Raw genomic sequence first — 26,413 nt, forward strand, 5'->3', positions numbered from 1 at the left:
ATAGACTTAAGAAACAGTCACTACATATCACTGTGCAATAGCAACATGAGATCTATTTACTGTTTGGGATCTTGCCAGTACATGTGACCTGGATTGGAAATAGGATCCTGGCTTGTTGGACCCACAGTCTGATCCAGTATGGCAAATTTTTAAGTTCTTAATGCTATCATATATTAGCTTTCCTGAACTATTTCCAAATTGAAATAACTAAACTTATAATGAAAGATACTTTTCTTTTTTTAGCTCATTTATGGATTAAATTATTTAAGGCTATGTATGCTGAAAGAAGCCGTGCTCTCACTGCAGCACAGCTTTTTTTTAACTTTACCAACTGCTTCTTTAAATGAAAAATTCTACTTTCACATTTACTGTAAAGACTTTCATATTTATACTTGAAACACGATTATTTTCTTTTGCCATGGCCAGACTGGTCTATTTGAGGATGCTCCAGAGCAGGAGTCAGGAGCAGGCAGATCAGGCGTTCAGTCTTCTGCAGGGGTCAGGACAGGCAGGACCAGCATAGAATTTCTGCCTGAATAGCCACCTTCCCTTTGGGTTGAGCCCTCCGGTGCTGCTGCCTGGCTGTTCTTCTGGAGGGTGGTACACAGGGTCAGGAACAGGGTATTCACAGGAATAGGGAGTGTATCAGCAAGATACAAGGTAGGCTATGGTCAAGGTTGGCAGAACCAAGGCAGACAGGAACAGGGTAGAACACCCAGGCAGGAATATATGCAAACAGGATAGCCCACCGGTAGGCCTGGACAAGATATAGGAAGCCCACAGGGAACAACAGGGCCACCGGAAGATGCATATGGAACAACAGAGCTACCAGGAGACCCACAGGGAGAAGAAAGGTCACTGAGCAGCCCACAGAGAACAGAAGGGTCACTGGAGGGCCTAGACAGGATAGAAAAGGACAAGACAGATAATACTGACAGATAAGATAGGCCTGAACAAGGCAAGGTAAACAGGCAAGAAGGCCTAAACAGGGTAGGAGCTATACACAGGAAGACCTTGTGAGGCTGGAAAATTGGGCATCAAAATGGCAGATGAAATTTAATGTGGACAAGTGCAAGGTGATGCATATAGGGAAAAATAGCCCATGCTATAGTTACACAATGTTAGGTTCCATATTAGGTGCTACTACCCAAGATAGAGATCTAGGCGTCATAGTGGATAACACATTGAAATCGTCAGTTCAGTGTGCTGCAGCAGTCAAAAAAGCAAACAGAATGTTGGGAATTATTAGAAAGGGAATGGTGAATAAAACAGAAGATGTCATAATGCCTCTGTATCGCTCCATGGTGAGACCACACCTTGAATACTGTGTACAATTCTGGTCGCTACATCTCAAAAAAGATATAATTGCTATCGAGAAGGTACAGAGAAGGGCGACCAAAATGATAAAGGGAATGGAACAGTTCCCCTATGAGGAAAGACTAAAGAGGTTAGGACTTTTCAGCTTGGAGAAGAGACGGCTGAGGGGGGATATGATAGAGGTGTTTAAAATCATGAGAGGTCTAGAACGGGTAGATGTGAATCAGTTTTTTACTCTTTCAGATAATAGAAAGACTAGGGGGCACTCCATGAAGTTAGCATGTGGCACATTTAAAACTAATCGGAGAAAGTTCTTTTTCACTCAACGCACAATTAAACTCTGGAATTTGTTGCCAGAAGATGTGGTTAGTGCAGTTAGTATAACTGTGTTTATAATAACCACCGCTATTACTAGCAATGGTAACATGGAATAGACTTAGTTTTTGGGTTCTTGCCAGGTTCTTATGGCCTGGATTGGCCACTGTTGGAAACAGGATGCTGGGCTTGATGGACCCTTGGTCTGATCCAGTATGGCATGTTCTTATGTTCTAAGGGCAAGGTTAAGCAGACAAAGATCCAAGAACAAAAAACAGGGACAAAGTTATAGAGGCAAGAACAATTGGCCAAAGGCAGAGCGGAGATTCCATGCTGAGGTGGGGAGTATACCGTGAGGGAGGTTCTTATACAGTAGGGTTGGCCTTGCTGTGACATGAAAGCTTCAAAGCAGTGGCTAAAGTGGGTCTGACTATAGCCCAGTGAGAACGTCTGCTGGTGGGGGGACTGTCTAGCAGCCAGATTCATGACATCTTCCTTAAAACCACCTTTGCTTTCTCCCAAAAGAGGGCTGGCATTGATATGTGCTCTCAGTTGGACATTGAGCCTCTCTGTCCAAATAAATGGGGAATCACCATTGAATAGACTGTAAACTTCTATTACCTACTCAAGATTCAACCATATATGGGCATGATCAGATACTATAATATTCCCAATATTTGACTCAGTGTTTTTCATGATTATGAGTGTTGTATTATAAGCTGCTCAATAATGCAGTATATATATATAAATGAAATAAATAAACCAGTGACCTTAAAAAATGCATGCCTAGACATCAGAAATATCACTAAGCAGAAAATAAATATTTTAAATGAAAATAAATAAATCAATTGTCAAAAATATCTGCTGTATTCTTGATACTGTATATATGCAAAATACTTCTCTAGTGGATGCAATATTCTCTACACATCCAATAATCCCAGATGTTTGCATAAATATTTACCTTTTCATTCCTTTAATGGTGCAGTCTATCTAATCAGAGATCATAAACTATATTCATAACCACACCCACCACCACAGATCATAAGCTATTAAGCTTTTCACCAAACCAGTGAATTATGAGCATGTATAATTATATTTGGGGCATACATGTTGCTCAAAATCAATGACTAACCAAAAAATTCTGCCTCCAAAACCAGAAATCTCTCACTGGGGGTTTTTATTTCTCTTTTAACTTTAAGTGGAATAGATTTAGGAAATAAATTGCCACTCCAGCCTTCTTTTCCGTTGATGAGGCATACTACAATTCACCCACCATCCATCTTTTCAATTTCTTATCATCAAGATGTGTTTTTTGCAGCATGACAATATCTGTCTTTTGTTTTTCTAGAACTTTTAACACCTTTTAATTACAGAATTTATTACGCCCACATTCCAAGAGGTTATTTTTACCTCTCTGTTACTCATAGGGAACCTAACTTTCAAACCTGTCCGTGCTACAGCATTTGCATGCATAAGTGGACATGCAAAGATTAATGCTAATATTTTATAGACTGTGCAGTGAGCGTTGTATAGTTTTTAAAATAGTATGTATCTTTGCTCCAAAAATATATGGATATATTTCACTATGCACCAATAATTCCAATGCAAGAAAATGCTTACTTTCTCTACCCATTTTATAAACATAAGCACATATATTTTAGGCATGTAAAAAAGTATAATGTACACATAATAACTATGATTTATATGCAGAGGCAGGTATTTTTTAAAAGTTTTCATGTATACCATTTTGAAAATACTTGCTTGCATACTTGGAATCATAAGTTTGCTGATAACTCCACCAGTTCGCCAAGTCCTTCTCCAGTACACCTCTAGTACATCACCCTGAACCCCCACCAGTCTGTCCAAAAACTGCATACAAGTCAGAATTCACCTGTGTGAGTCAATAAAATACCAATCACCATGCACATTACTCAATCCTACCCCAGAATGCCCCTAGATTGTCCCTTTTTTCCTGTTGTAAAACTGAAAATACACATGTACTCTCAAAATTTATAAAATAGCATATATGAACATATGCTACTTACATGTATATATTAATTTTTAAGGTTTATTTTTATAAAGGAAACCATTAAAATCCCAACCAGAACACCAAGTAGGATTACCCAGCCTTATGCACCCAAGTTATCATTAACATCCTTAGTTTAATTATAATTGTCTCATGAACTCCGGGATAGACCCCCAACCAATATCTCTTCTTCTTTAACCATCCATATTTCCTCCCATCTTTAATCCTAATCCCTATATCCAAACCCCGCCTTCCCTCTCCATTTCTTCCAAAATGTCAAGGTTGAAACCAAGAATGAAATCACCTGCAACTCAGAGTGCCATCCCTGCATATCACCACCTAGTAATTATTCAAACCTGAGAAACCAGCCCTTAGGCAGAGAAGCTTCCTGTAGACAGGTCACCAACAAGTACAACGCCAAAAGACTCAACTAGGGTCCAACCCACCATGCCAACCCCATTACCCTTCAAGAAAACTCCCACAGACTGAGTCAATCAAAAACAAAAAATGAACAGAAACAAGGAAGTCAAGTTAAAATGTCATTAAACATGGATGCGATTTTCTCAAAGCATCCAAAGGGAGATGTAGCAAGAAAAAGAAAACACATCACAGCTATACATGCATTGGTACAGTGGCTAGGCACAGTACTTTCCAAACTCACAAGAAGAGGATATTAAAAGATAGCATTGCAAAAAAACAAAGTCCCCATCAGGAAGTGGTCATAAAAATCTTCCTTTACAGTTCCAAGACTGAGATAATTTGCTTATACCTGGAGTTAGACTCCTGAACATCAGTCAACCCCTGTTTCTTCCTGGGTCACAACACCACCATTACCTCTTGCACCATTCCCCAGTTTGTTGGTTCTGAGACCTGCTGCTCCATGAAGTAGTTATTTATGACATCTAAACATTTCACCTCCCTTGCACATCCTGATGAATCGAAATTGGAGGTAACCGAAATCTTGCATTATTATTAGAGATGTAAATGCAAAAAAAATATTAGTTTTGTGTCATTATGTTGTTTGGTTCCCAGTTTTCCTGTTTTGTTCATTTTTTTTTCACAGTTTATGTCAAAGATCTTCTCTAGCAAGGACTGGACCAAATGAAACAGGAGCGCTGCACTGGCTTTGGCGTCTGCCCTACTGCCCTCCTTCCATCCATTTCACCAAGTCTGCCTCCTTCTGACTCTGCAGTGTACCAGGAATGGAAGCTGGAGGAGGCTGTCCTGGCACAGAAACCATCTTAGCCTGCTGCTTCTTGCCCTCTAACCCTCCATGTCTGACAGGTTTCACTATTTTCTCCCTCTGAATTATATTTCACTTAATCTTGGCTGGGGAGCTACTAGTATGGGTACTTCCATTGCTGCCACTGCCTACTGCCACACAGATTTGCTTCCAGCAGGTTTCTCTCCTGTGCCTTTCTCATGTCTACTGCCTCTTAATAGAAACATAAAAGCACAGAAATATGATAGCAGAAAAAGACTACATGGCATATCTAGACTGGCCATCCACACCAACTGTTCAATTCTACAATCTCTACCACACTGAACTCAGTGTTGTTGAAGTTGTGGAATATACATTTTTCTAAATAAATAAATAAATAAATATCACTTCCATGCTTTCTTGAAGTCAGATATTGTCCTTGTCTCCACTACTCCACTAGTAGGCTGTCCCATGCATCCACTACCTTCTGTGTAAAGAAATATATCCTTAGATTACTCCTGAGGCTATCCCCACTCATCCTCATTTCATGACCCCTCATTCCAGAGCCTCTTTTCCACCTCCTGTGTATTGAAATCTTGGAGGTGGTTAAATGTTTCTATCATATCTCCCATATCCCATCTTTCCTCAAAGGTATATATGATTAGATCTTTAAGTCTAGGACTGCCACCTCAACCCCAATTCTGTTTTCAAAACACTTGAGTTTTATTGTTTTTCCAATAACCAAACATGCAATAGAAACAATAATAAATACAAAATCATTATATTTTTTAAAATGTATTGAAACTTATAGCCTGCAGCAGTCAAAAAAGCAAACACAATGTTGGGAATTATTAGAAAGGGAATGGTGAATAAAACAGAAGATGTCATAATGCCTCTGTATCGCTTCATGGTGAGACCACACCTTGAATACTGTGTACAATTCTGGTCGCCACATCTCAAAAAAGATATAATTGCTATCGAGAAGGTACAGAGAAGGGCGACCAAAATGATAAAGGGAATGGAACAGCTCCCCTATGAGGAAAGACTAAAGAGGTTAGGACTTTTCAGCTTGGAGAAGAGACGGCTGAGGGGGGATATGATAGAGGTGTTTAAAATCATGAGAGGTCTAGAACGGGTAGATGTGAATCAGTTTTTTACTCTTTCGGATAATAGAAAGACTAGGGGGCACTCCATGAAGTTAGCATGTGGCACATTTAAAACTAATCGTAGAAAGTTCTTTTTCACTCAATGCACAATTAAACTCTGGAATTTGTTGCCAGAAGATGTGGTTAGTGCAGTTAGTATAGCTCTGTTTAAAAAGGATTGGATAAGTTCTTGGAGGAGAAGTCCATTACCTGCTATTAAGTTTACTTAGATAATAACCACCGCTATTACTAGCAACGGTAACATGGAATAGACTTAGTTTTTGGGTACTTGCCAGGTTCTTATGGCCTGGATTGGCCACTGTTGGAAACAGGATGCTGGGCTTGATGGACCCTTGGTCTGACCCAGTATGGCATGTTCTTATGTTCTTACATAAATATTTGAAATAAACAATTTTATATTTGATTTCTAACAGAACTGTTGTAGTTGGTGATTGTTCTGCTCTTTTCTAGGCCATCCTTTATTTTTTTACTTGTGATGATTCTCAGCTTCATGCTGTTTTTGTACAAAAAGTTGTCTGCTAGAAAAATGACACCTTCCTAGCCTTAAAGGCAGCAAAATCATGTACAAGTTCTGAAATATCCTACCTCTGAGTTAGTTCATGTTAGAAAGAAATCATTGCTAGTCCAATCAAGCATGATTATATCATTATAGATCTTAAATATTTTTTAATTCGTGAGTTTTGAAAAACTACGTTCATCACTTGTTACTGTAATAGGTAGACTCAACAAAATTATCAAATCAATCGCAATATTTAGTGCAAAGTCTTTTTCAGTAATGTATTTTAAGACTTCTAAGACAGAATTATTGTTTGTGTCAGCACTAGTATCTCATCTTTCATGTGCAGTACATCAGTGTCTTTAGATGTTGAACTTTCATCAGTGAGAATTTGTTGAAGGTTTTTGCAGTATTCCAACAGAATGCTAGAGTGCAGGAAAATATCAGCCTGAGGGATTCTTTTTCAAAACCAGCCCATGAGGTATCTGCCTGACTCTCACACACACTTTCCCTGTAGTGATTATTTCCACAGCTCCTAACACTAAGCCAAACTGATCTTTGATAGGTACATCATGTCACCAAGAGCCTGGCAAAATTGGGTCAAAAAATCTCCAACATAAATTTCACATTTCTCCTAAATAACGAACTAGTACATTGCAACCTGACCAGGAGTGAGCAAACAGAGCTGCAGTCACCATTCCACCCATGCAATCGGTTGGGCCCCCCACAAGTTTGATTACATTTCTCATAGATATATAGCTATATCTATATCTATCTATCTCTATATCTGTATCTACAAATATATATATAATATATCCTAGGTTCCTGCTCTGAGGTAAAGTCTCTTGCTGATCAATCAGCTCTTGAACTATTTGCCAGCTGAGACATCCAGACTGATAGCCACGGTCAGAGACATATACACATAGTCTCTCAGATACAAACATTGACCTTGTTTGTATCTGAGAGATTTCAGACATGCACATTCCACTGTGGTGCTGCTGCTCATGTGCTCAAACAGTGAGTGCCCATGCTCTAGTACTGCCATGACATGTAAAGTTTTTGCTTGCTGACGGCTCTTCCCCAGCCTGCAGCAGTCCTCTCCCTTTTCCATTCCTATCCTTCTTGGTATCCCCACTCTCCAGGAAGCTCATGATTCCACAGCCAGTTATCCCTTCTTAGAGCTCAGCCCAGCCACCTCAGACAGAAGTCTCCCTAACACTGCACAGGCACTTCCTCCTGGTTCATCTACTCCCTGTCTGTGAATGCAGTTTGCCTCTCCTTCTCCATGCCCCATCACCACTACTCCAGGGCATTCCCATTGACTGTGTGTTTTTTTTGTTCCCCAGGCTCTGTTCTGCATACCTCCTATTGCTGTTCCTCCAGGTCTTTAAAAAAAGAAACATTAAGCCCTGGCCAAGATTGTGATCTAGATGGAATCCTGCTTTCCCACATCATGCCAGTGCAGCCAGGGCTGATGCAAAGATATTAAGGGCCGGATTTTCAAAGGATTTATGTGTGTAGTGGGGGTTACGCGCACCGGGCCGTGTGTCCTGGGGCTTTACTAAAGAGGCGGTCAGAGGATCGCGTGCCGGAAGGCTGCCGGCGTACGCAACTTGCGCCTGCCCAGAGGCAGGCGCAAAAGAAAAGACAAAGGGTGGGTGGGGGGGGGGGGGGAAGGTTAGGGGAAGGGGTAGGAAGGTCAGGTTAGGGGGAAGGGAAATTCCATCTCAGGCCGCTCTGATTTTGGAGCGACCTGGGAGGGAACGGGGGAAGGCAGCACGGCTCGGCGCACACAAGGTGCACAATTGTGCACCCCTTGCGCACCGACCCCTGATTTTATAACATGAGCGCACATACATGTGTGTACGCCGGGTAGCACGCGCACATGTATGCCCGTGTGCACCTTTTAAAATCTACCCCTAAGTGTCCTAAGTGAACCTTACAGTCTGTCACCCCCAACCTCCCCCATCTCTTTCAGACACACAATTAAAAAATTATGAATATATAATAGATTTTATATGAAAAAGGCCATTCAAAGTACAGTTTTTTTCAGTAAAAATATCACAACATGTATATTATATTTATGTGCACTGCTGTGGTACAAACCAGAAAACCCTAGAAAGAAAGGACACTTTGAACCCATTTCACATTAGGTGAATTATTATGCATTTTGGGTGTGGGCTAGATCCTCAGCAAGCCATGAGTAAACTGAATTACAATTACAATATACTAAACCTCCCATACCAAAACCACACTAACTGCCAGCACTTAGACAGTGACAATCCTACCTATGAAAAGGCAACACTGCAAATATTACACCAGGCCCTAAAACACCAATATCAGAACTGTAGCCAGGCCATTTGGCACCTATGGCCAAGTAAAACAGTGCACCTTCACCCTGAACACCATATACAATACTACGAGTGGGGAGACTCTGCTAAATGTAGGGAGCTTTGATTTTTATTTTGACCCAGCAGTTTCCTCCTGCTCCTTTGGACTTCCAGCTCAGTCATTACCAATAAAGAGATCCTGGTGTCATGAGTCTTCATTCACAAATACTGAGGATTGATTTTCCCCTTATTTTATATCAACTCCCAATTTATTTACTCCAATCATTACATTGTCAGTCCTGGGCTGGGGCCATGTACCAGGGCTCCCTTCAGTACCCTGCAATTATGGGCCCCCAATCCAGCCACCAGGTGTCAGCTCCCTCCCAATCATGCCTTCCCCACACACAATTAAAAATTATGCATTCATAATACCAGATTTTACATGAAAAGGGACATTCTGAGGTAAAAATGTCACTTACAACAACATCTATATTATATTTGCATGCAGAAAACCCTGCAAAAAATGTAAAAGAAAAAGGGTATTTGGAACCCATATGGTATTAGGCCTATGGTAATACATGTCAGATGTAGGTTTGGTCCTCAGAAAGCCATGAGTAACCTGATTTACAATATAGTAAGTCTCCCATACCAAAATAGTACCACAAGCCAGCACTCAAACAGTAACAATCTTACCTATGAAAGGGCAATGCGGTAAATATTACACCAGCCCCTAAAATACCAATACACCTGAGATTAGTCTTCATTCAAGTGCTAAGCTTTCAATGTCTTTGTCCATGTTCCTCGTCATGCCATGTCCTGTCCTCAATCTTTGTCTGTCCTGACGCACTCACCATTCCAAGCGGTAGGTTCGAAAGGGCTATCAAGTGGCCGGAGGGCTACCTACCCCAAAGACCAGCATTGCATTATTGGGTCTCACTCTGTACGTGCAGAATCAGCGGAGGCCTGAGAACTATGTTCCAAGTCCAAGCTACTTTCCAAGTCCAGCCCATGCCTGGATACCCTTGCCTCTCACCCTTGGAGCCTTGCCCTGAGGTTTGTGCCGTGATCCAAGGGCTCACTTTCTCTGGAGCAAGCGACCGCACCCCACACTTGCAACAAATTTTTAAATATTTACTAAACACCAATATAATATTTTACAAAAACAAACACATCAAAACCCACCCCATAATTAACTACCTGAGTGTTTTTGATTCCAGTCACCATGAGATTGTTATGGATTAGTTAGGGGCTGGGAGGGGGAGGATACGCAAAAACTTTCTCCTATCTGTCATGTGCTCATCCTCAAACACACACACATATGTTCTCTCTCATGCTCCCACACATAAACATTCTCTCACACACACATGCTGTCACACATGAATGCTCGCTCAAATCTCTCTCTCACACTTACATGTACGCTTGCTTGCACACACACTCTCAAACACACACATGCACATGCATTTACTAACTAGCATTCTTTCTCACTTTTCATCCTCTTGGCCTCTGAATATATATTTTTTTAAACAAGCTGTTTTACTTACACTGGTCTTGGAGGAATGCAAGCAGGGCTGCTTGCTGATAATCCTGAAAGTGTCTCATGATGTGAGAAGATGAGGGCCAAAAGGGCCTGGGGGAAAGGATCATTATTTTTTGCTATGGCCAGCAGTGAGGCATCAGTGTGGGAAATCTGATGGTTGCATCCTGTTGGCACAGAAAGCAATAGAGGCAGATATGGGAGAGGAAGCCACAAGGGTGCTTCGGAGGGAGGAGTACCTGAGAGCACAGGGAGCTGGCCCATGCCACCATAGTGCTGCTTGGGGAGGTGTGCAGGGAGCCGGCCCATGCCGCCATCGTACTGCTTGAGGAAGTGCCCGGGGAGCTGGCCCATGCCGCCATGGTAGTGCTTCAGGAGAAGCATGGGCGGCCTGCCCATAATGCCACGTTGCTTCTTGGGAAGAAGAACAGAAAGTTAGCCCATAGTGCCGCAGCTATCATCTCTATCATAAAAATTAGGCAGCAGACCTCAGGGGAAGCTCCAGCTCTGCGAGCTGGTGTTGGTCTCAGTGGCTCTGTGAGCATAGGATTGCTGTGACCAACCTACATCAGCCCATGTGATTAGCTGGAACGGCCCACCGGGGCATTCCCAAAGCCCCGATAGGCCAATCCACCCCTGGATTGTACATCTTGCATGTAATACCCCCCTTCATAGGGTGTACCAAATAAAGTGTCACACACATCCCAGGGATTCTCCTTAACACCCCGGATCACCTCTTCTCCCAATCATGGTTCACACAAGCCTCTGCGAATGCCATGGTTTATCTGGCACGGGGAGAGGTTCAACCTCTTGGGTCCCTGGTGGGTAAGTCAGCCTTTGTCATTTACTTACCCCCCCCCCCCCAACGCTCATTCTCTCTGGTCAGTAGATACACATGCAAGATCTTCTTGGAGGAAAAGGCACGCTTGACTAAAGCACAGAGTCAAATGGTGGTGCTCAAATGAAAAAATTTACTTTAACTTAAAAATAAAAATCCAGGTTAGGATTGCGAAAGTCATGACAGCAAAATAAAAATCATAATAACAAAAGCAGTGGTCTCTTTATCCATGGTGCATCTCTCAGGAGCAGATTGCATGAAAATATCAACCAGGGGATTTTTTTCAAATCCAGCCATAATGTATCTGTGACTTACTTGTACATCTGCAGTGCAGCACGTGTTTCAACAGCTCTCAAAAGCAAACCAAGTTAACCCTTGAGAGATATATTATGTGACCTGTAGCCTGGCAGAATTGAGACAAAATCTCCAACAAATTTTACGTTTCCTAAACAAATAAGTACAGCACACACTATACAGGGGTAAGCAAACTGAGCTGCAGTTCCTCTTCCATCTATGTCATCAGTTGGGCCCCCCACAAGTTTGGTTACATCTCTTACATATATATCCTGGTCTGGTGTTACAGTTGCTTGCCAACCAATTAAATGTTGAACCAGCTGCCAAGTAATGAGAAAACCGCACTGCCAACCAGTGGCTCAAACACACACACAAAGACATTTGCTGTGGTGCTGCTGCTCATGTGCTCACTGAGCAAGTGTCTCCCTGCCCCAACATTGCCACATCATTATGTAATAGTTATTGCTTATTGCCAGCTTTTAGAACATAAGAACATAAGTAATTGCCATGTTGGGTTAGACCAAGGGTCCATCAAGCCCAGCATCCTTTTTCCAACAGAGGCCAAACCAGGCCACAAGAACCTGGCAATTACCCAAACACCAAGAAGATCCCATGCTACTGATGCAATTAATAGCAGTGGCTATTCCCTAAGTAAACTTGATTAATAGCAGTTAATGGACTTCTCCTCCAAGAACTTATCCAAACCTTTTTTGAACCCAGCTACACTAACTGTACTAACCGCATCCTCTGGCAACAATTTCCAGAGCTTTTCCTCAGCCAGTAGCTCCCTTTCTTTCCTGTTCTCACCCCTTCTCAGCACCCTTTCGCTCCAAGAGACTCACTGATTCCATAGCCAGCTGTCCCTCTCAAAGCCCAGTCAGCTCTGACAGAAACCTCACTAACACTGCACAAGCCTTCTGGCTCACACCTCCCTTCTACGATAGAAGCTTGCTTCCACTTCTCAGGGCCCCACATCAGCAAATTCACAATGACAGTGTGCTATACAAATTTTGCTGCTTTTATGGTTCCCTATGATCTGCTTTACCAACCTTCTGCAAGGGAGGGGTGACAAGAAGTGTTCCATGTTGTCAGTTTCTTTCAGAACTTAAGAAAAGGAAAACCATGGCCAAGACTATACCCATCACTGCTGCAGCCAGGACTGGGGAGAGCCTGGCCCAAAGCAGCACAGCTCCATTTGGAATCCTGCTTTCCAACATGGAGCCAGTGCAGCCAGGGTTAGATTGGTACAAGAGTATTAGGCACCCTAGGAAAACCTTACAGCCTTGCACCCACTGCCTCCTCCCCCAGCCTCAGCCTCTCCACACACATACACAGACACACACAGACAGACAGTTAAAAGTTAAGGACAGCGTATAGTCTTCTGAGGTAAAAATATCACAGTGTATATACTGTATTTATATGTTCTGTTGTGGTACCAACCAGAAAATTGTGCAAAAAAAGTAAATAAGTCACTTGGAACTCATATGATATTAGGCCTGTTGTAATATGTGCTGGGTGTAGGCTTGGTCCTCAGAAAGCTATGAGTAAACTAAATTTCAAATTACAATATAATAAACCTCCTATACCAAAACAACATTAACTGCCAGCACTCAAACAGTAACAAGCCTACCTATGAAACGGCAATACTGCAAAGCACCAATACATCTCCCATTAGAAAAATAGAACAAGCCAGGCTTCTATAGATCCCTACAAAGAAACTACACAATAAGAGAATACCTTAACTGTGTCATACATACAAAGCACAGGCAGACGTTCACCAAATGCAGAATAAAGAGACCTTAAAGTATAAATAGAAACATGCAAACAAAAATTGAACTGGATGCTGCAACAAGCCATACTCTGTATACAGTATAACAATAGAAAAACAAAAACATTACTATTGCTAATAAAACAAGCAATAAAACCAAGAAATATAAAACATAATAGTAAAACCAAATTAATAAATTAATAAACACTAATAAAAAGAACAAATGTGTCAAAACAGCTGACAGAATATCCAATAATTAAAAACTCATTAAAAATGTTTAATTTTCAAACACCAATAAAATATTTCAAGAGTAATCAAACACCTAGTAGTTACAACTAATAAGGATAAAAAAAACATCCCCTGCTTTCCATACCTAGGAACTTTTGATTTCCAGTCATCCTGAGATTGTCATGGATTAACGGGGGAAGAGGAATTTGCATACAAACCCACACACAATCTACCTCTCCCACATCAAAACACACACAAGCTTTCTCCCTCACATACATACATACAAACTGACTCTCTCTCACTCACACAACCTGCCTCTCTCTCACCTACACACACACACACTCATAAGCTGCTTCTCCCTCACATACAAACACACACATAAGCTGCCTCTCTCTCACATACACACATAAGCTATCTCTCTCAAATACACACACAAGCTGCCTCTCTCACATTCACACATACAACCTGCCTCTCTAACATACACATAGACAAGCTGCCTCTCTCCCATACACACTCACAAGCTGTCTCTCTCTCATATACACACACACAAGTTGCCTCTCTCTCACATACACACACACAGCCTCTCTTTCACACTCACACAGGCTGCCTCTTTCTCACACACACACACACAGCTTCTCTCCCACATACACATGCACACACAAACTGCCTCTCTCTCACTCACACACCCACAGTACCTCTTTCTCACACACACACACACACACACACAGCCTCTCTCTTACATACACACATACTAGCTGCCTCTCTCTCACTCACACACACACACACACACACACACAGCCTCTCTGTCTCATACACACTTAGCATCTCTCTATCATACATACAGAGACTGTCTCTTTCTCACACACACGCACAGCTTCTTTCTCACATATTTGTGCACACACAAGCTGCCTCTCTCTTACACACATACAGGCTGCCTCTTTCTCACACACACACAGAGCCTCTCTCTCACTTACACACACACAAGCTGCCTCTCTCTCACACACACACACATACACACACATGCAGCCTCTCTCTCTCTCACATACACATACATATTGTCTCTCACATACCCACACAAACATGCTGCCTCTCTCTCACATACAAACACTTAAGAACATAAGAAACATAAGAAATTGCCATACTGGGTCAGACCAAGGGTCCATCAAGCCCAGCATCCTGTTTCCAACAGTGGCCAATCCAGGCCATAAGAACCTGGCAAGTACCCAAAAGTCTATTCCATGTTACCATTGCTAATGGCAGTGGCTATTCTCTAAGTGAACTTAATAGCAGGTAATGGACTTCTCCTCCAAGAACTTATCCAATCCTTTTTTAAACCCAGCTATACTAACTGCACTAACCACAAGAGTAATATTAGTGCCTCTCTCAGATACACACACACAAGCTGCCTCTCATGTACACCCAAGCTGCCTCACAAACTCACACACACACACTGCCTCGCTCTCATAAACACACAGGGTGCCTCTTTCTCACACACACATACAGAGCCTCTCTCTCACATACATACACACAAGCTGCCTCTCTCACACACATGCAGCCGCTCTCTTTCTGACACACACATACCTGCTGTCTCTCACATACACACACACATGCTGCCTCTTTCTCACAAACAAACATACAAGCTGCCTCTCTCACACATACACACATGCTGCCTCTCTCTCACACACACACACACACAAGCTGCCTCTCTCACGCACACACGGCCTCTCTCACATATACAAGCTGACTCTCTCTTTCTCTCACACTCACATATGCTGCCTCTCTCAGATACACACACACACACACACACACACACACACACACATGCTACCTCTTCCACAAACAAACACATGCTGCCTCTCTTTATCTCAGACACATGCATACAAGTAAGCTGCCTCTCTCTCTCACACAAGCAAGCTGCCTCTCTGTCTCACTCACACACAATAAAGTGCCTCTCTATTCTAGTATTGTTTACTGCGGTTGCACTTTCTATGTGGTTTAAAACTAAAAATGGGTGATGTACCAAATATTTCTTGCCATGGCTTGTTCTTATTAAGTTATTATTGTATAAGTATGAGATTTCTGCATTGCCTTAATAAAAATGTTTAAAAAAAAAAAGAAAGATGCTTCTCTCAGTCACAAGGGGCCTCTCTTTATTCTTCAGCCCCCACTGGTCTGGGCTCCAGCAGTGCCAGTCCACAACATCTTGTTGTTCAGCCACTGCCGGCCTTGGCTCTGTGGTAGCCCATAGTTTCTTGCTAGTCTTCAGCTACCACTGGCTTGGACTCTGGTGGCAGCCCGCAGCCTCAGCCACCGCCAGCCTGAGTTCCGGCAGTGGCCTACAGCCTCCTTATTCTTCAGCCACCGCTGGCCTGGGGCTCTGCTGGCAGCCCACAGCCTGTTATTCTTCATCCTCTTCTCCTTTTTCAGCTGCCAATGGCTCCTCCAAGCCCTTCTCTCTGTGCACACCAGAGCTCAGGGACATAGCACTTAAACAAATGCCTAGGAAATGCTGGTACCTAACTTCAAGTGACCTAATTCATCAGCCCACTGGGGACCCATGAATCACCAATTTGCCAATCCACCCCTGTACCATCTGTTCACTCTTCTTTAACTGATCTAGTTTCCACTATCCCTTCCCCATGTAGGGTAGGGAAGTTCTCTTTGCTTCAAAATCTGAAACTTCAAACTTCTTCAAAACCATTTCCAAATGTCTTTATCCTTGCTGTTAACTTGGTGTAAAGGTGAAAACCAGAAACTCAGTCCTTCATGATATGGGGGTATCTCCCTTTTTTCAGGAACTGATCAAAAGATCAGGATAGGAAAAACTACTCCCTTCTAAAATCCTCTCATTCTTCTGCTTCTCAAAATCTCTTCACTTGAGCTCCAAAATAAATTATAGCTTCTCCATAACAGCTCCCAACTTCTTAGTCAATCATCTAAGGAAGAAGAAAGACCTTCTGTGCATACTCAGGGGTGAATTTATACCTCCGAGTTCCCAAAAAAGGTTGGAATGAGGAGGGTCCAAAAATGCAAAAAAAAAAAAAAAGAACCTCATTAGAAGAATTTTTTTTTTTTAATTGCCATACTGGGTCAGACTGAGGGTCCATCAAGCCTAGCATCCAGGACACAAGTATCTGGCAAGTACCCAAACATTAAATAGATCCCAAGCTACTGATGCTAGTAATAAGCAGTGGCTATTCCCTAAGAAAACAAGAGTAATATTAGTGGCAATGGCAAGACCCTGCTACATGTAGTTTACTGATATCATATAAAAAGTGAAAATATGAACTGTGTTACAATTGTTCAAATCTTTCCTGTACTGAATGAATGGCCACATTATGGGCCAGATTTTCGAACCTACTCGCAGGCGTAGATTTCTGCGCGCAAACCGGCGCGCACAAATCTACACCCGATTTTATAACATGCGCGCGCAGCCTCGCCCCAGACCGTCCACATACGCGTGTCCCGGGGCTTGCGAGCGTCACCGATGCAAACTAGGCTCGGTGTGCGCGGGAGGAGTTTAAAAGGATTATGCACGTATATCTTGCTGGTAACACTTTTAAAATCTGCCCCTAAGTTTGCAATTGAAAAATTCAGCTTTGAATCACATATCTGGGTCCACAATGGGTTCATCTGCAGAATCATACTCAAACTGTTTTTTCTGCTGGCATGGTCAAACATTAGAATACTCAGAAACTATTTTTGGCTCACTTTCCATAATTTCTGCTAATTGTTTAGTATCAGTCAAAGCACTGCAAAACTCTTCATTAGATCTATAGCTCTGTAGATACTTCATGATACTGTTTAAAGTATCTATGGCAGATGATAATTCAAGTTGTGGACTTTGCAACATTTTGCTGGCAACATTAATATGCTGTAGTATATTATGCCACACAAGACAACACAAAAACTTGAAATTGTGAAGTTCAGCTGCCAGTGTTTCAGTCTCATGTCTTACCATCTGGTCTACTGTTTCATCTTGCACTAGTTCTAGCAGAGAATCATATATCTTACCTATTTAATTTTGTATTAGTCAAATAGCATCAATGTGGCTTTCCCATCAGGTAATGCTGAGAGGTTTTACTGTTAAGCTAGTGATGTGTTTCTTTAAAACATGTTCACTCCTTAAATGTTCAATAATAAAAATTGAGGACAAGGCTACTCCAAATACAGGGGCAGATTTTTAATATTATGCGCGTGGGGTACATTTGTGTGCGCTTCCTGGCGCACACAAATGTACACCCGATTTTATAACATGTGAGCGCTGCCGCGTAGGGATGTGAATCGTGTCCTCGATCGTCTTAACGATCGATTTCGGCTGGGAGGGGGAGGGAATCGTATTGTTGCCGTTTGGGGGGGTAAAATATCGTGAAAAATCGTTAAAAATCGAAAAATCGAAAAATCGGCACATTAAAACCCCCTAAAACCCACCCCCGACCCTTTAAATTAAATCCCCCACCCTCCCGAATAACTTAAATAACCTGCGGGTCCAGCGGCGGTCCGGAACGGCAGCGGTCCGGAACGGGCTCCTGCTCTGAATCTTGTCGTCTTCAGCCGGCGCCATTTTCCAAAATGGCGCCGAAAAATGGCGGCGGCCATAGACGAAAAAGATTGGACGGCACGAGGTCCTTCCGGACCCCCGCTGGACTTTTGGCAAGTCTCGTGGGGGTCAGGAGGCCCCCCACAAGCTGGCCAAAAGTTCCTGGAGGTCCAGCGGGGGTCAGGGAGCGATTTCCCGCCGCGAATCGTTTTCGTACGGAAAATGGCGCCGGCAGGAGATCGACTGCAGGAGGTCGTTCAGCGAGGCGCCGGAACCCTCGCTGAATGACCTCCTGCAGTCGATCTCCTGCCGGCGCCATTTTCCGTACGAAAACGATTCGCGGCGGGAAATCGCTCCCTGACCCCCGCTGGACCTCCAGGAACTTTTGGCCAGCTTGTGGGGGGCCCTCCTGACCCCCACGAGACTTGCCAAAAGTCCAGCGGGGGTCCGGAAGGACCTCCTGCCGTCCAATCTTTTTCGTCTATGGCCGCCGCCATTTTTCGGCGCCATTTTGGAAAATGGCGCCGGCTGAAGACGACAAGATTCAGAGCAGGAGCCGTTCCGGACCGCTGCCGTTCCGGACCGCCGCTGGACCCGCAGGTTATTTAAGTTATTTGGGGGGGGTTCGGGAGGGTGGGGGATTTAATTTAAAGGGTCGGGGGTGGGTTTTAGGGGGTTTTAGTGTGCCGGCTCACGATTCTAACGATTTATAACGATAAATCGTTAGAATCTGTATTGTTTTGTGTTCCATAACGGTTTAAGACGATATTAAAATTATCGGACGATAATTTTAATCGTCCTAAAACGATTCACATCCCTACTGCCGCGTGCATGCACTCCTGCTGAAAAAGACTCCCTCCTCCAGTAAACAACCGCAGCATTGGTTAGCCCGCCGGTGAGCCACCTACTCCAGGATATTCTTCGAGGAGGGGGGTGGGTGGGACTAGCACTAGAACAGGGCATATCTTGCTCTTTGGGGGGAGACACCACCCCTAGTTCCCAGCCTCCCCTTAGGGAGGAGGGAACCCCCTGCCAGGGCTACTGCAGCAGAACCCCACAGGAAGCCAGAGGGAGCTCGACCAAGGGGGAGACTAGATCTTCATTTGGGAGCCAGAGACACTGCTGTTCCAGGAGCCAGGGGTAGGGTGAGAGAGGGCCAAGACCAAGAGAGACATTCTGAACTCCACCTCTGCTGAAGACACAGAACTACAGAAAGCTTCCTCAAACCTAAGGGCATGTGAATATCTGGGGAGGTGTGGTCTTTGTCTCTCACAATTTTATTGTTATAGGCTCCAAAAATAATAGAAATAGCAAGGGAGACAGAGGAAGGTCTTGCCTACTACCACTGCAAAGGGAAAATGAATCTGAGGAATGACCACAGAAAAAAAATCACAAAACCATACCTGGAAATCAGCCAGAACAAGTAGGAATGAGTCACCTTATCAAATGCCTTTTCTGCATCGAAACTAAAAAGAGCCTCTGATTGCTTTGTTTCAAAGGCCAAAAGGGCCTTAACAACATCAGTGATAGAATACCAGTTTCTCATAAAACCTATCTGATCTGCAGCAATAACAAAAGGGACGACAAGATGAAGCTTACTCGCCAAAACAGAAACAAAATTTTTGACTTAAGAATTGAGTAATGACGTGGGATTAAGCGACTCAGGCAATTCAAAATCTTACCCTTTCCTCAAGAGAATAGTAATCAATGTCTTATTCATGTCATGTAAAAACCTTTTATTCTCAACAGCTGTTTCAAACATTGCCTTCATCGCTGGTACTACAAAATGGCCCAAGATTTTATAATACTCATTCCCTACATCATCAGGCCCTGCAGCCATAGTTTTAATGCTTTAATCTGCATTAGTATTTCCATTTGCATTTGACCTGTTTAGGTAGTCAATCTAGTCAGGGGTCAACTGTGTAAGTTTCACTTTCTGAAAAAAAAAGATTGAGGACAAGGCTACTCCAAATACAGGGGCAGATTTTTAATATTATGCGCGTGGGGTACATTTGTGTGCGCTACCCGGCGCACACAAATGTACACCCGATTTTATAACATGTGCGCGCATTTTATACAATCCAGGGTCAGTGTGTGCAAGAGGATGCACACTTGTGCACCTTGTGCATGCCAAGACCTAGGGGAGGCCCGATGGCTTTCCCTGTTCCCTCCAAGGCCGCTCCGAAATTGGAGCGGCCTTGGAGGGAGCTTTTTTTTTGGTCCCCCCCCCACCTTTCCCCACCTTTCCCTCCCTTTCCCTCCCTTCCCCTATCTAACCCACCCCCCAGCCCTACCTAAATCCCCCCTACCTTATTTTGTTGAGTTTCGCCTACCTCTGGCAGGTATAACTTTTCCACGCCAGCTCGCCATTCTCTGGCACAGGCCGCTGTGCAGGAGGATTCTGGCTCACCCCTGGACCGCCCTCAAACCACCGCCACGCCCCTGGCCATGCCCCGGCCCGCCCCGAACCTCCGCCGCACCCCCGGACCACCCATTTTTTAAAGCCCTGGGACATACACGTGTCCCGGGGCTTGGGTGCGCCACTGAGCCTATGCAAAATAGGCTTGGCGCGTGCAGGGGTAGGTTTTCGGGGGTTACGCGCGTAGCCCTTTGAAAATCTACCCCACAGTGTCTTAAAAAAAAAATCAACCAAAACTTGACCAATTTAAAAAATTTACGCATTCTTGGGGTCCTCTGGTTCTTGATAGCTGTGTATTAACCATGTTAAAAGTCTCCCATCCTTATTTCCAAACCAATAGAGCTTAAATTTCTAAAAAAAATAGATTGATTGCGCTCTCTGCGCCAGCAAACTATTTAAATATTTCGTTACATCTTGTAATTTTTGCTAATCTGAATCCTGCATACCATATGCTGTTGCTTAAGCTTTTGAATGTTGAGTCAGCTTTAATATACAAGTATCCCTCTTTTTTTACCCACCACATATGCCCCCCCCCGAATACTGCCTTGCCAGCTTTACAGAGGGTCATAGCATCTACTCCTGGGTCCACATTATCCTTATAATAATTGATCCAGGCCAGTGATAAAAACTCTTTAAATTCAGTATTGTAATATAAAGTAGAATTCATTCTCCAAGAATGTGGTGCCCCATCCTCATCACACTTCAACAAAAGTGAAACAATAAAATGATCTGAGAAAACATTATCAAGAACAGCAACATTTCCAAAAAGAGTGTTACAAATAAGAAAGGAATCCAAATGATAATATACTCCATGTGGAGCAGAATAAAATGTCAAATTCTTCTCTGGATGTAGAGCATACCAACTGGCCATCAAATGAAGTTCAATCAACAGAAAATTTACTCCCATGTGCTCCTAACCCCTTATAAGCACCTTTGCAGGCTTACAGTCAGCTGAAAAATTAAAATCTACCAGAATTTTACAATATTCAAGGTAAGGAGACAACCTGGACAAGACATTAGGAAACAAACTGATGATAAACATTGGGAATGTATACATTACACAGAGCATATTTCTTACAAGCTACAGTACCAAGCAAGATGATCCTCTTGGGCTATCAATATGCTTCTCCACTTGAAAAGGAAATTTTTTTAAAATTAAAATAGCTACACTACAGTGCCTAGAAGAGAAGAAGGCTATAAAATATTGTCCCAAGTCCCTGCATAATTTAGCATTCGCCTTCTTGTCCAAGTCTGTCTCCTGCAGACAAACAATATCAGCTTTAAGCTTCTTGAACATGTTCAATGTCTGTTATGGAGTCTCAGTTTAGTGGACCTTTAGGCCGACCTGCAGGAGACTGGGAAAGGTGGTCAATGACTCTAGTATGTGGCAGGCTGGGAGGCAGATATTCAGGTAGGATGTAGAGGTGCTCTTCACCCTGGAAGTTGGTATTCCCCCGGGAGGAGCCCATAGGAGCCCAACCACTGGGACTTAGGTGGCTTCACGCTTGGAAGCCGAAGCCCCCCCCCCCCCCCCCCCCCCCCCCGGAAGGAGCCCGTAGGGGCCCAGCCGCTGGGACTTAGGCGGGTTGTTGATCAGGACTGGGAACTGGAACCAGACTAGGACAGTAGATCAGTACTGTAATAGGCTCGGGTTCTGGAACCAGGCAGGAACTGTAGCAGAGTTCGGGTACTGGAACCAGGCAGGAACTGTAGCAGGACTCGGGTACTGGAACCAGGCAAGAACTGTAGCAGGCAAGCAGGAACCAAGCAGGTATTGTAGCAGGCAAGCAGGAACGGAGCGAGTAGCAAGGCAGCTCACTCCAGGGCACAACGCAACAGGGAACCGGGAGGTAAACCCGTTGCAAGGCAAAGACTGAGTGTCCGCGGCTGGCTTATCAAGGCCGCGGCGTCTGACGTCAGGAACTGGGCGGAGTCACTGCTGGCGGGAAACGACCTAGAAAAGCGTCCAAGTGGCGCACCTAGAAGCAGGACATCCATGGGAAGCTTCCCGGCGGGGAGGCCACCAAACAGGGCGCAAGCCAGGGCTCCAGAAGCGGGAGTAGGTCCAGGAGCATGGAGGTAAGGGTCTGGTCGCAGCGCTCACGGCCAAAACCGCAACAGTACCTCCCCTCTTATGCCCCCTCTTAGCCGTTCCGGGTTTACTTGGGTGGTCCAGATGGAACTGTCGTAATAAGTCCTTGTCAAGGATGTTACGGGCAGGTTCCCAAGAATTATCCACGGGTCCGCAACCCTCCCAGGCAAGCAAGTACTCCCAGTGGCGTTGATGGAACCGGACATCCAAGACCTCACGTACTTGATACGTAACCTCGTCCGGTACTGAAGGGTCTGATGGTTCAGGAGCCCGGGAGTGGTATCTGGATAAAACAAGAGGCTTCAGCAATGACACATGGAACACATCATGTATGGGCATGGAGGAGGGTAGGTGTAATTGGTATGAGACTGCTCCCACTCGTTTGGCGACTCGAAAAGGCCCACAGAATCTCGGAGCAAGTCTTCGAGACAGAATACGTAGCTGTAGATTTTTGGTACTAAGCCAGACGTGGTCTCCTGGGAGGAAGATGGGTGCTGGCTGATGATGCCTATCCGCTCATTTCTTGGCAGACTGGGCGGTTTTATGGATCTTTCCCTGGATAGAAGTCCATAAGGAAAGAAGCTGGCGGGCAGAAAGTTGCACTGCCGGGAGTGCACTAGGTTCAGGTGAAGGCAAGGGCAGTCGAAGTTGCTTCCCATAGACGAGGAAAGGCGAACTTCCAGTAGCAGCATGCGTGTGATTATTATACGAGAACTCCGCCCACGGGAGTAGCTTGGCCCAATTATCTTCTCCGTTCATTCACGAACGAACGGAGAAAAGTCTTCAAGGTTCGGTTAGTCCGTTCCGTTTGCCCATTACTCTGAGGAAGGAATGCAGACGAAAGACTAAGTTGCACATTGAAGCTTTTGCAAAGTGCTTTCCAATATCGAGCAGTAAACTGTGGTCCTCGATCGGAGACTATATCCTGCGGGAGACCGTGAAGTCTAAAGATATGATGAGCGAAGAGGTTAGCTAGGTCAGGTGCAGAAGGCAACTTTGGCAAGGGGACAAAGTGCGCCATCTTGGAGAATCGGTCTACGGTCACCCAAATGGCCGAATTACCTCCTGAGACGGGGAGGTCCACGACAAAGTCAGTGGAGATGTGTGTCCAAGGCTCCACCGGGATGGGCAATGGTTGCAACACGCCCCTGGGCCTCCCGATGAGTGTCTTTTGAACGGCGCAGGTAGGGCATGAGCCCACAAAAGCTTGGACGTCCTGTCTCACCGTCGGCCACCAGTAGAATCGGTTCAACAAGTCTAAGGTCCCATTACAGCCAGCATGGCCCCCAGTAAGGGAGTCATGGGCCCAAGTGAGAACTGCTCTTCGGGAGCGACATGGAACGACGGTCTTCCCTTGGGAGGACACCAAGGTTGCTGCAAGGCTCACTTTCACAGGATCCAAAATATACTGAGGCATGTCAGGGGTCGCTTTGACCTCAGAGGAGCGCGAGAGCGCGGCGGCTCGAACGTTCTTAGAGCCGGATCGATAGCGTAAGGTAAAGTCGAACCGATCAAAAAACAGCGACCACCGGGCTTGCCTTGGGTTCAGGCATTGGGCTTGCTTCAAGAATGCTAAGTTCTTTGATCGGTGTAAATCGTAACCGGATGGTTGGCTCCCTCCAACCACTGTCTCCATTAATCCAGGGCAAGTTTCACAGCTAGCAACTCTCTGCCGGGGAGAATTTCTTCGAGAAATATGAACAGGGTAACAATTGTCCAGAATCAGAGTACTGGCTCAGCACGGCCCCCACGGCCACATTGGAGGCATCGACTTCCGCCACAAAGCAGAAAGCCTGTCAGGGAGTCAGTTGGACTCCCTCACAGGGACCGTTAGATGATCAAAGGGTTAAAGGGGCACTTAGAGAAGATAAGGCCATCGTGGAAAGATTAAATGATTTCTTTCCTTCAGTGTTTACTGAAGAGGATGTTGGGGAGGTACCCATACTGGAGAAGGTTTTCATGGGTAATAATTCAGATGGACTGAATCAAATCATGGTGAACCTAGATGTGGTAGACCTGATTGACAAACTGAAGAGTAGTAAATCACCTGGACCAGATGGTATACACCCCAGAGTTCTGAAGGAGCTAAAAAATGAAATTTCAGACCTATTAGTAAAAATTTATAACCTATCATTAAAATCATCCATTGTACCTAAAGACTGGAGGATAGCTAATGTAACCCCAATATTTAAAAAGGGCTCCAGGGGCGATCCGGGAAACTACAGACCGGCTAGCCTGACTTCAGTGCCAGGAAAAATAGTGGAAAGTGTTCTAATCATCAAAATCACAGAACATATAGAAAGACATAGTTTAATGGAACAAAGTCAGCATGGCTTTACCCAAGGCAAGTTTTGCCTCTCAAATCTGCTTCACTTTTTTGAAGGAGTTAATAAACATGTGGATAAAGATGAACCGGTAGATGTAGCATACTTGGATTTTCAGAAGGCGTTTGACAAAGTTCCTCATGAGAGGCTTCTAGGAAAAATAAAAAGTCATGGGATAGGTGGCGATGTCCTTTCGTGGATTGCAAACTGGCTAAAAGACAGGAAACAGAGAGTAGGATTAAATGGACAATTTTCTCAGTGGAAGGGAGTGGGCAATGGAGTGCTTCAGGGATCTGTATTGGGACCCTTACTTTTCAATATATTTATAAATGATCTGGAAAGAAATACGACGAGTGAGAGAATCAGATTTGCAGATGATACAAAATTGTTCAGAGTAGTTAAATCACAAGCAGATTGTGATAAATTGCAGGAAGACCTTGTGAGACTGGAAAATTGGGCTTCAAAATGGCAGATGAAATTTAATGTGGATAAGTGCAAGGTGATGCATATAGGGAAAAATAACCCATGCTATAGTTACACAATGTTAGGTTCCATATTAGGTGCTACAACCCAAGAAAGAGACTAGGCATCATACTGGATAACACATTGAAATTGTCGGTTCAGTGTGTTGAGGCAGTCAAAAAAGCAAACAGAATGTTGGGAATTATTAGAAAGGGAATGGTGAATAAAATGGAAAATGTCATAATGCCTCTGTATCGCTCCATGGTGAGACCGCACCTTGAATACTGTGTACAATTCTGGTCGCCGCATCTCAAAAAAAATATAATTGCGATGGAGAAGGTACAGAGAAGGGCTACCAAAATGATAAGGGGAATGGAACAGCTCCCCTATGAGGAAAGACTAAAGAGGTTAGGACTTTTCAGTTTGGAGAAGGCTGAGGGGGGATATGATAAAAGTGTTTAAAATCATGAGAGATCTAGAACGGGTAGATGTTAATCGGTTATTTACTCTTTCAGATAATAGAAAGACTAGGGGGCATCCAGGAAGTTAGCATGTGGCACATTTAAAACTAATCGGAGAAAGTTATTTTTTTACTCAATGCACAATTTTAAACTCTGGAATTTGTTGCCAGAGGATGTGGTTAGTGCAGTTAGTATAGCTGTGTTTAAAAAAGGATTGGATAAGTTCTTGGAGGAGAAGTCCATTACCTGCTATTAATTAAGTTGAGTAGAAAATAGCCACTGCTATTACTAGCAACGGTAACATGGAATAGACTTAGTTTTTGGGAACTTGCCAGGTTCTTATGGCCTGGATTGGAAACAGGATGCTGGGCTTGATGGACCCTTGGTCTGACCCAGTATGGCATGTTCTTATGTTCTTAACTAATCTGCACAAAGTTACACCTGCATTATGGAATACACTCAAACAGGAGCAACCCTATCTATGAAAAGGTAACACTACAAATATTAAACCAGGCCCTAAACACCAATACACCTCCTATTAGGAAAACAGAATAAGCCAAGCTGCTATAGAACCCCACACAGAAATAATTATAAAACTATAC

The sequence above is a fragment of the Rhinatrema bivittatum genome, chromosome 4 (genome assembly GCF_901001135.1).
Source record: "Rhinatrema bivittatum chromosome 4, aRhiBiv1.1, whole genome shotgun sequence".
Classification (NCBI taxonomy): domain Eukaryota; kingdom Metazoa; phylum Chordata; class Amphibia; order Gymnophiona; family Rhinatrematidae; genus Rhinatrema; species Rhinatrema bivittatum.